Source organism: Mixophyes fleayi, chromosome 4 (assembly GCF_038048845.1).
Source record: "Mixophyes fleayi isolate aMixFle1 chromosome 4, aMixFle1.hap1, whole genome shotgun sequence".
In the NCBI taxonomy this organism is placed as follows: Eukaryota; Metazoa; Chordata; class Amphibia; order Anura; family Limnodynastidae; genus Mixophyes; species Mixophyes fleayi.
Window position 1 is genome coordinate 44,556,565 of NC_134405.1, and position 9,878 is coordinate 44,566,442.

The 9,878-nt window shown below is 40.4% G+C and overlaps 1 pseudogene; it reads left to right on the forward strand.

Moving 5' to 3' along the window:
• Nucleotides 1-975: 975 nt before the first annotated feature.
• Nucleotides 976-1,093, forward strand: LOC142155015 (5S ribosomal RNA; annotated as a pseudogene).
• The last annotated feature ends 8,785 nt before the right edge of the window (nucleotides 1,094-9,878 follow it).

Sequence of the window (9,878 nt, forward strand, 5' to 3'; positions counted from 1 at the left end):
GCTTCTTAATTTTAAGACCTCTAGGTGTGAGTTTGTCATGTCTATACTGCTCCATGTAGAAAATATCCCACCATAATCGCATTTCTTTTTGCAGAAGTTTATCAAATTTGAGCAATTGGAGGCAGTGATTGGTGCCTCTAATGTTGCCAGTGTTGGGTTGTTGAATTGTGGGTAATAGTAAGGATTGAGATAAATCTACTCTATTTTTCCTAAGTCCTAAAGGATCACTAAACATGGTGGTGGTCTTAGTAAAATAATATTATATTTTAAAATAAGAGTGCTGCAGATCCTGGTGGATAGGGCACACACTATAACTAGGAAGGATCGCGCTCTCTATAATGTTTAGACAAGAGCTGCACCAGCTGAGGGTATCCCTCCCTCCAGAAACAGTACTAAAATAAACAATTAGCTGAGCGCTCATTGACTAAGATGTTATATCTATTAAGCAATGTGCTAATTGCACCAAGCTTAAATGTAGGAGCACAAAACCGATTACTGAATATCGATCTACAGTCAATGGGAATACATTTAAAATTCATGAATTTATCACTTGCACCACTAAAAATGTGGTTTACCTATTACATTGTAAATGTGGTAAACAGTACGTGGGTAGAACCATCAGAATGCTGAAGGAACGAATAAGGGAACATCTCAGAAATATCAACATCGGTTTTGAAAACCATCACGTTTCTAAACACTTTAAAGACATACACCACTGCTCTTATGATGGAATAGAATTCATAGGGATCAAAAAAGTCAAGAATAATTGGAGGGGGGGCAATCATATACAACAACTTAATAAAGAGGAAACCAGGGCCATATATCATCTTAAAACTTTAGCACCAATGGGCCTAAACATGGAGTTTGACTTATCTATATAGCGCAATAGACATGCTTGGAGTATGGCCATGTTTACATATTCCGCTGGACTGGTTGGCGCCACGGACAGACAACCCTAGAAGGTGAGTATGGTGTACCTACAGTCATACCTCTCTGGCTATGCCCAACCTCATTCGACCTTGGAAGCGAAGCAGAGAGGGCCAGGTAAGTAGCAGGATAGGGGACTACCTGCGAATACCTGGTACTGTAGGTATTGTATCCCTAACTGGGATGTGTGTTCTGCCCCTGTGCGACCAACCAAGGAAATCAACATACCGATACCAATCTGTCACATCTGTATTGCCTAAATATTAATATAAAATCCTCCAATTAGTTGGTTATTTATATAATTTTTACCTAACTGTCATTATTCTTTCCATACAGTTGGCTATGATTCATAAATCCAGCTGGTTACTTCTGATTTATCAATATCCCCTTTAATTTTATTTATATAAAGGTATGCAGTCCATTTTTTGGATTGACTGCAGTGTTGTTTATCTATTCAATGTAAAATCATGAGATACACTACACATCATGTCATCTATATTTTTTAACTTGCATGTCAATTAGGTGTGATTATATGACTTCCTCCCTAATATTAAATATATGCATCTGCAGACTTATTCTTATTGTATGTATCATGATCATGTTATATCCATTGTATTAAACGTGGATCCATTCATAGGAATCCTTCCACTATTCCATTTATATATACATGTATATACCATCTTAAATAGGATGTTTTAATGTGCGAGCTATATATTTTTTGTTTTAATAATATGTGGTTTCTACTAGATCAGACCCATGCGTGGTGTCCGCAAACCTTTGTATTTACAATATGAGCCTCCAGTTGAAATCATCACATCATTAGTGCGCTTGACATTCCGGACAACCAATCACTTCCATTCATATTCTTTATAAACCAGCTCACCACTATCATACACCAAACCCTTGAGAAAGTCCGGACAGGACGAAACGCGTTGGGACACGCCCCCTTTCGACGTCATTACTAGCGACACCTACCATGGCATTCTAAACAGACGTTTAGTCTGCACCCCTGCAACATATACCACGAGGAGGTTGATTATCCTCCCCGCCGCGCGGCTAGACCTCAAAGAGACTAAACAGCAAGTATACTCTCTCTGATTTCCACAATACGGATCATCGTTTTATATTTTTACATTATATATCTTTTGGACACTCACTGAGGAGGACATACTCTAGACCCTTGTCCTGCACTTGGAAAATAACGGGCCGGTCTGCATAGTTTTTTATTGACCCATTTTGGACTAATTATTGGTATGACTTAATTAGTCTCTTCCATGAGACATTCTGGAGGCTCTCTCTCTCTGTTTTTACGGACACAACATATTGTTTATCTTTGAAATGTATTGTTTTTATCCTTTTTAATGTCCTTCATGTAACTCCACAAATCCCCAATCTAGACCTAACGGTTGCTGTTAATGTGTGCTTTGATTGTGTTTTTAACCCTTTTTGGGAATTCTGACAACCTTTGTATATTGTTTATGTCATTAAATTGTGTCATTTATAATTCATGGTTGCATGGACATTATCCTACATTAATAGATATAACATCTTAGTCAATGAGCGCTCAGCTAATTGTTTATTTTAAAAGTGTCTCATCACTTCACAAGTCCAACACTTTACAACCAGCACTTTCACTCAGTAGAATGGGCCTGATTTATTAAGGAGAGCAAAGCAAATAAAAAAGGAGTAACTTTGCATCTTGGCAAAACCATGTTGCATTGGAGGGGGAGGTAAATTTACAATGTGGGGTCAGATTTATAGTTGGGGTAGGGTATGTCCTAGATCAACTTTAAATGTTAGTGAACAAATAAAGCTATCAAGTATTTGTGTGCTGCATGAAAAAAACAGCCAGTATTTAACTTACGGTATGTGCAAAATAATAAACTAATTTGCACCCTTTGCATTGTAGCATGGTTTGCCCAGGAGAAAACGTACTCCTTTTTTTGTCTTACTTTCCTTACTGAATCAGGCCCAATGTTTCTATTTTTCTTCTAAGATGCTTGGTATATGGGCAGCATGGTGGCTAAGTGGTTAGCACTTCTGCCTCACTGCGCTGGGGTCATGAGTTTAATTCCCGACCATGGCCTTATCTGTGTGGAGTTTGTATGTTCTCCCCGTGTTTGCATTGGGTTTCCTCCGGGTGCTCCGGTTTCCTCCCACACTCCAAAAACATAATAGTAGGTTAATTGGCTGATATCAAAATTGACCCTAGTCTCTGTCTGTCTGTCTGTCTGTGTGTGTGTTACGGAATTTAGACTGTAAGCCCCAATGGGGCAGGGACTGCTGTGAATAAGTTCTCTGTACAGCGCTGCGGAATCAGTGGCGCTATATAAATAAATGGTGATGATGATGATAGCTGATGTCACATAAGGCGAATTCCTGTGTGACATCACCGGCCTTTCTCCATCGTCTGCTTCTCAACCTATAATACAATGACTTCACCTTCCTTTGCTAGTGTGAGCTGCCGAGGCAGGGAAAGTGATGTTATTGTAGCGTAGGATGAGTGGTTGTTGAGATATGAACAGTAAGCTAATGGTAGCATGTGCCAAGTGGGTGCTTATTTGAAATCAGCTTGCTTGAAGTGTAGGCAATATACACTTGTACACTGTGACATGTACATTTTTTCAAGGTTAAGGACGGTGATTTCCAAGTTCTCATGGCTTAGTACTCCTGCTCAGCCAATAATAAGCAAAAAGAGCTATCATCTTCCCTAACTGGTTAAACTGTCTACACATTATTCAACATTCTGAATTTATGGCGCAGAACCATTCTGCCAGTTAGATGGTGGAAGGTGAATGCAAAAGTAAAAATATGACAGTTCATCTTTAAATAACAACAGAAAGGAGAACTTCTGAGACCTTCCTTTAAAAAAATCAGGGACGTTTTATTCTTACTAAATGATTTTTTCAAATATGCTATCATAGCAGGATTATTTATGCTTATATTTAATTTATAAGGCGCCACAATCGGTTTGCAGTGCCCTACAGGGAATATACAGTAAGACATTACATGGCAAAACAGGATAAAGGCAAAAACCAGTACAATAACAAGAACAATAACACAATAACAATATAGGCAAGGCACAACAATATAGGCAAGGAATAGTTATAACCAGCACTGAGGAGCAGGGAGGGGATAAACTTTCTTTAAAACATGAAACATGGGCAGCGGGATAAATAAAAGGGAGTAAACCTACAAGATGAACCTGTTCCCAGTAAGTAAACAGGATCCGAGTCCCTGATTGAAGAAAGGAGGGAAGGCACTGGTATGCAGGTGGTTACGATAATTGAGAAGTCAAGACACAAGGGAAGAGAGCCCTTCACATGAGAGCTTAAAATCTAAAGGCAGGTTCAGACAAATATTGGTGATACAGAGAGGGTGAGATAGGGGGAGTAGGAGTAAGTTAGGAGGAGAGCTGATGAAGATGAAGAAATGGGTGTAAGGAGTCTGCATGAAGCCCTGGAGAGAGGTAGAGATCCTGATTGGTAGAGAAAGTCCAAAAGGAAAGTACAAGAAAGAAGTCTTAGAAGCAGTAATGGGAATAGGTGATAAGTGAGGAGGAGAGGTGACGATAATTGGCAGAACGAATAGGGTGGGCGTGAATGTTGAGGGAAATGAAACTGAAGATGTAGAGGGCAGAAGATTGGTTTAGTGCTTTATGTAGGGAGGCGGGAAAGAAAGACCAGATGGACAGCATATATATATATATATATAGATATATATAGATAGATATATATATATATATATATATATATATATATTCGTAGTAATATCCTCCAGCATTAGCTCAGCCAGCAGTCACACATCACTTCTCTCACTAGCCAGTCCCCTTTCCCCCCAAGATGCTCCTGAAGCCTTCTGGTACATTCTTTTCTCTCTATCTCTCTCTCCCTCTCTCTATGTATATATATATATATATATATATATATATATATATATATATATATATATATAAAGAGAGAGAGAGAGAGAGAGAGAGAGAGAGAGAGAGAGTGAGGAGAATGTACTAGAAGGTCTCAGGAAAAATCTTCTTAGGAAAAAATGGGAGGGGCCAAAAACAGACTGGCTAGTGAGAGATGCGATGTGTGTGGCTGTTGGCTATAAGGAACAATGATGCCTGTTTTGTTTTTTCTGCTGTAATTATTATTTGTTCGAGTAAGTGCATACCCTTAAGGGGTTTTAGGAATACTTCTTTTGCACTAGGTGTTCTCTTAATTATATCTACACACGGGTTTAAAAGGATAGTGCTATCCCTTTATAATTACATGGCAAAAACAGGTTGCACTATGTTTGTTTTATATTTGTTTTACATATCCATCTGATGAGTGAATACAGAGGAGCACACTGGATAAAGAGGAGTGAACACACCAAGGATATGAAATTTATCAAAGACTGAGAATATATGGACATTTAATTCCAATTTTGTTTAGATTATATGTTGTATAGGCACATTGAGGGGATTGAGCACTGTGATTTGAAGGGCTGCAATTGGAGAGATTGCGCGGATTACCCAAATATTTTATTAGGACTCTTATGAAGACAGATAAGTTTCTTTTGCTTTGCTATGTTCAAGTTATTTAAGTGAGACATCAAAGTGTGTTATTAAAACCTCTGACCGGGACTGTAATATTGCTATTGAAAGGTGTTATAGCACTGGCTAAAGGAAGAGTTTGTTCCAGCCAAATCTGCTGTATTTAAAGTTATCTGCAAGCTGGCTGAAACTGCCTAAAATGAATGCTGATGAGAGAATTGCATGTTGTTTAACCTACAGTTGCTGGGAGAGAGTTTCTTAGTCTATTAGACGGTTCGCTAAGTGCACACTGTCCTTTACACTGGAAATTGTTTATTGTGCAAAATTACTGTTGTTTGCAAAGCTCAGGAGTCATGTATGCATGAAGGTGACTACTGATTTCAACTTGTACACGTAAACAAGCTTCATGTGTCAACTGACACTTCGCTTAAACCTGTGGATTATAATCTATCCCTTTAGGTTCTGTAATAAAGTGAACTAGAAAGCATCTAATCTGAACCAGCTGGATTACTACTTGTTGCATCTCTACTGATTTTTTGTGTGGTAAGTATGATCTGTTGATCTGTATAATTTAGGGATGTGCACCGGCGACTTTTGAGGTCTCGTGTTTTGTGTTTTGGATCCGGATTTTCGTTATTTTTGAGGTTCGGATTTGTCTCGCAAAACACTTGGCGAAAGGTCTCGGTTCGGATTTAAGGTATTGGATTCGGATTTTTTTTGAAAAAAACATTAAAAGTTTAAAAATCAAGTTTTTGGGCTTATTTTCACTCCTAGGCTATTATTAACCTCAATAACATTCAATAACAAGCATTTCCACTAATTTACAGTGTATTCTGAACACCTCACAATATAGTTATTAGTCCAAAACGTTGCAAAAAGGTATCTTTCTGGACTGCGTAGAGGAGTGGGTCACCACAATATATATTAAAAACCCTGAACTTTTATGATTCGCACCAATAATTGTACCTGGACTGCGTAGAGGAGTGGGTCACCACAATATCTTAAAAACCCTGAACTTTTATGATTCGCACCAATAATTGTACCTGGACTGCGTAGAGGAGTGGGTCACCACAATATATTAAAAACCCTGAACTTTTATGATTCGCACCAATAATTGTACCTGGACTGCGTAGAGGAGTGGGTCACCACAATATATTAAAAACCCTGAACTTTTATGATTCGCACCAATAATTGTACCTGGACTGCGTAGAGGAGTGGGTCACCACAATATATTAAAAACCCTGAACTTTTATGATTCGCACCAATAATTGTACCTGGACTGCGTAGAGGAGTGGGTCACCACAATATCTTAAAAACCCTGAACTTTTATGATTCGCACCAATAATTGTACCTGGACTGCGTAGAGGAGTGGGTCACCACAATATCTTAAAAACCCTGAACTTTTATGATTCGCACCAATAATTGTACCTGGACTGCGTAGAGGAGTGGGTCACCACAATATCTTAAAAACCCTGAACTTTTATGATTCGCACCAATAATTGTACCTGGACTGCGTAGAGGAGTGGGTCACCACAATATATTAAAAACCCTGAACTTTTATGAATCGCACCAATAAATGTACCTGGACTGCGTAGAGGAGTGGGTCACCACAATATATATAATAAGAAAACCACCAACTTGTTTGATTCGCACCAATAAATGTACCTGGACTGCGTAGAGGAGTGGGTCACCACAATATATTAAAAACCCTGAACTTTTATGAATCGCACCAATAAATGTACCTGGACTGCGTAGAGGAGTGGGTCACCACAATATATATAATAAGAAAACCATCAACTTGTTTGATTCGCACCAATAAATGTACCTGGACTGCGTAGAGGAGTGGGTCACCACAATATATATAATAAGAAAACCATCAACTTGTTTGATTCGCACCAATAAATGTACCTGGACTGCGTAGAGGAGTGGGTCACCACAATATATTAAAAACCCTGAACTTTTATGAATCGCACCAATAAATGTACCTGGACTGCCTAGAGGAGTGGGCACTGGGCACCACAATAAAATATATAAAAAACCTTCAACAGGTCTGCATTACACTACACATACGGCTGCTCCTCCATCCTCTCCATCATATACATGTTGGAGTTTTAGCGTGTGACAACCTCTTGTTTTTGATAATGTCAGTGCATTTTGAATATTTTTCAATTTGCCCCACACCACTGAATGTACTTTATCTATGATACGCATCTATCTATCTTGACTGCGTAGTGTGGTGGCCCCGGTACACAATTTGGTACCGAGGCCACAATATAATTAAAAAACCCTCCACGTGTCAGAATTCTACCAAACAAGTATCTGGACTGCGTAGTGGGGTGGCCCCGGTACCCAATTTGATACCGGGGCCACAATAAAATAAATACACCCTCCACGTGTCAGAATTCCACCAAACAAGTATCTGGACTGCGTAGTGGGGTGGCCCCGGTACCCAATTTGATACCGGGGCCACAATAAAATAAATACACCCTCCACGTGTCAGAATTCCACCAAACAAGTATCTGGACTGCGTAGTGGGGTGGCCCCGGTACCCAACTTGATACCGGGGCCACAATACCTCCTCCAAACATGCTACAGACAATTCGTCATTGAGATCCCATCAAGTATGTTAAAGACAGACAGGGTCCAAGTGTTATTAGTTGACTTTGTAAAGAAAAAAACTGTCCCTGTTGCACATAGTCGTGCAATGAAGACTTACTTTTTCATTTAAAGGCACGATCTTTCAAGTGTAGTGTTTGTAAGTCTAAGTCATATTATACTTTTGGTAAAATTGGTTTTTTTTGTTCCTCTTTATGTTAATTAATTAGTAATAGAATTAAAGTAGGAAATAGAATTAAATAGAATTAAAGTAGGAAATAGAGTGGTATAGAGTTGTAGTGTGGTATAGATAGAGTGGTCCACACAATATAATAATAAAACCCTCAACTGGTCTGAATTCCACCAAACAAGTATCTTGACTGCGTAGTGTGGTGGCCCCGGTACACAATTTGGTACCGAGGCCACAATATAATTAAAAAACCCTCCATGTGTCGGAATTCCACCAAACAAGTATCTGGACTGCATAGTGGGGTGGCCCCGGTACCCAATTTGATACCGGGGCCACAATACCTCCTCCAAACATGCTCCAGACAATTCGTCATTGACAGACCCCAGACAGACAGGGTCGTAGTGTTATTGTTTGACTTTGTAAACCCAAAAAAATTTCCCTGTTGCACTTGCACATAGTCGTGCAATGAAGACTGACTTTTTCATTTAAAGGCACGATCTTTAAAGTGTCAGAAAGAGAGAGAAGACACAGGAGAGGAGAGTTGTAGCTGGGGACCTGGGGTGGAAGCTCCCAGACTCCCCCAGCATTGCCTGGAAGTCTGAGCGTGGTGACTGAGCCAGGGCAAGGAATGTGTGCCCTGGATGAGGGGGAGAACTCCATGCCACTATAGTGAACCCAAGAGAGAGGGGGACACTGCACATGGAAGAGGCCCTGGAGTGAGGGCTGCTACAAGAGGCATGGTAGCTGTAGTGTCAGATCCTGAGGCTGAGAGTACACAGAGTGACGTGTCAGAGCACAGGAGACATTATCCCCGCAGAGGAGGGATGAGCTGCAGTTGAGAGGTCTGTTGTTGAAATAGGACATGCACACTTTAACAAACCAATCATTTCAGCGACAGGGCCTACCAAACAACTTTGACTGAAATGATTGGTTTGTTTGGGCCCCCACACCAAAAAAGCTATTCATCTCTCCCTGTACAGACTAAACAGGCTCTACTGAGGCAAGATGTCGTCCTCATCCTCAACCTCTGATTCCTCTCCCCCTACAGTGTGTACTTCCTCCTCATCACACATTATCAATTCGTCCCCGCTGGACTCCACAACCACAGGTCCCTCTGTAGTATCTGGAGGGCAGTGCTGTACTTCATTGAGGAATTGATTATTCATTTTTATAAACATCATTTTTTCAACGTTGTGAGGAAGCAACCTCCTTCGCCGCTCACTGACCAGGTTCCCCGCTGCACTAAAAACTCTTTCCGAGTACACACTGGAGGGGGGACAACTCAGGTAAAATAGAGCCAGTTTGTACAGGGGCTTCCAAACTGCCTTTTTTTCCTGCCAGTAACAATATGGACTGTCTGACATGTCTACTTGGATGGTGTCAGCAAAGTAATCCTCCACAATTTTTTCAATTGTGACAGCATCCAATGCAGCGAGAGTAGACATGTCTGCAATGGTTGGCAGGTCCTTCAGTCCGGACCAGATGTTATCAGCATCCCCGCCAGTGCCTCTTTTGGGAAAACTGAGCTTTTTCCTCGCAGCCATAGATGTGGAAGAAAATGAGGGTGGAGCTGTTGGCATGTCACGGTCCTCTTCAGAGGACAATCTCCTGACCAGCAGGTCTTTGCACCGCTGT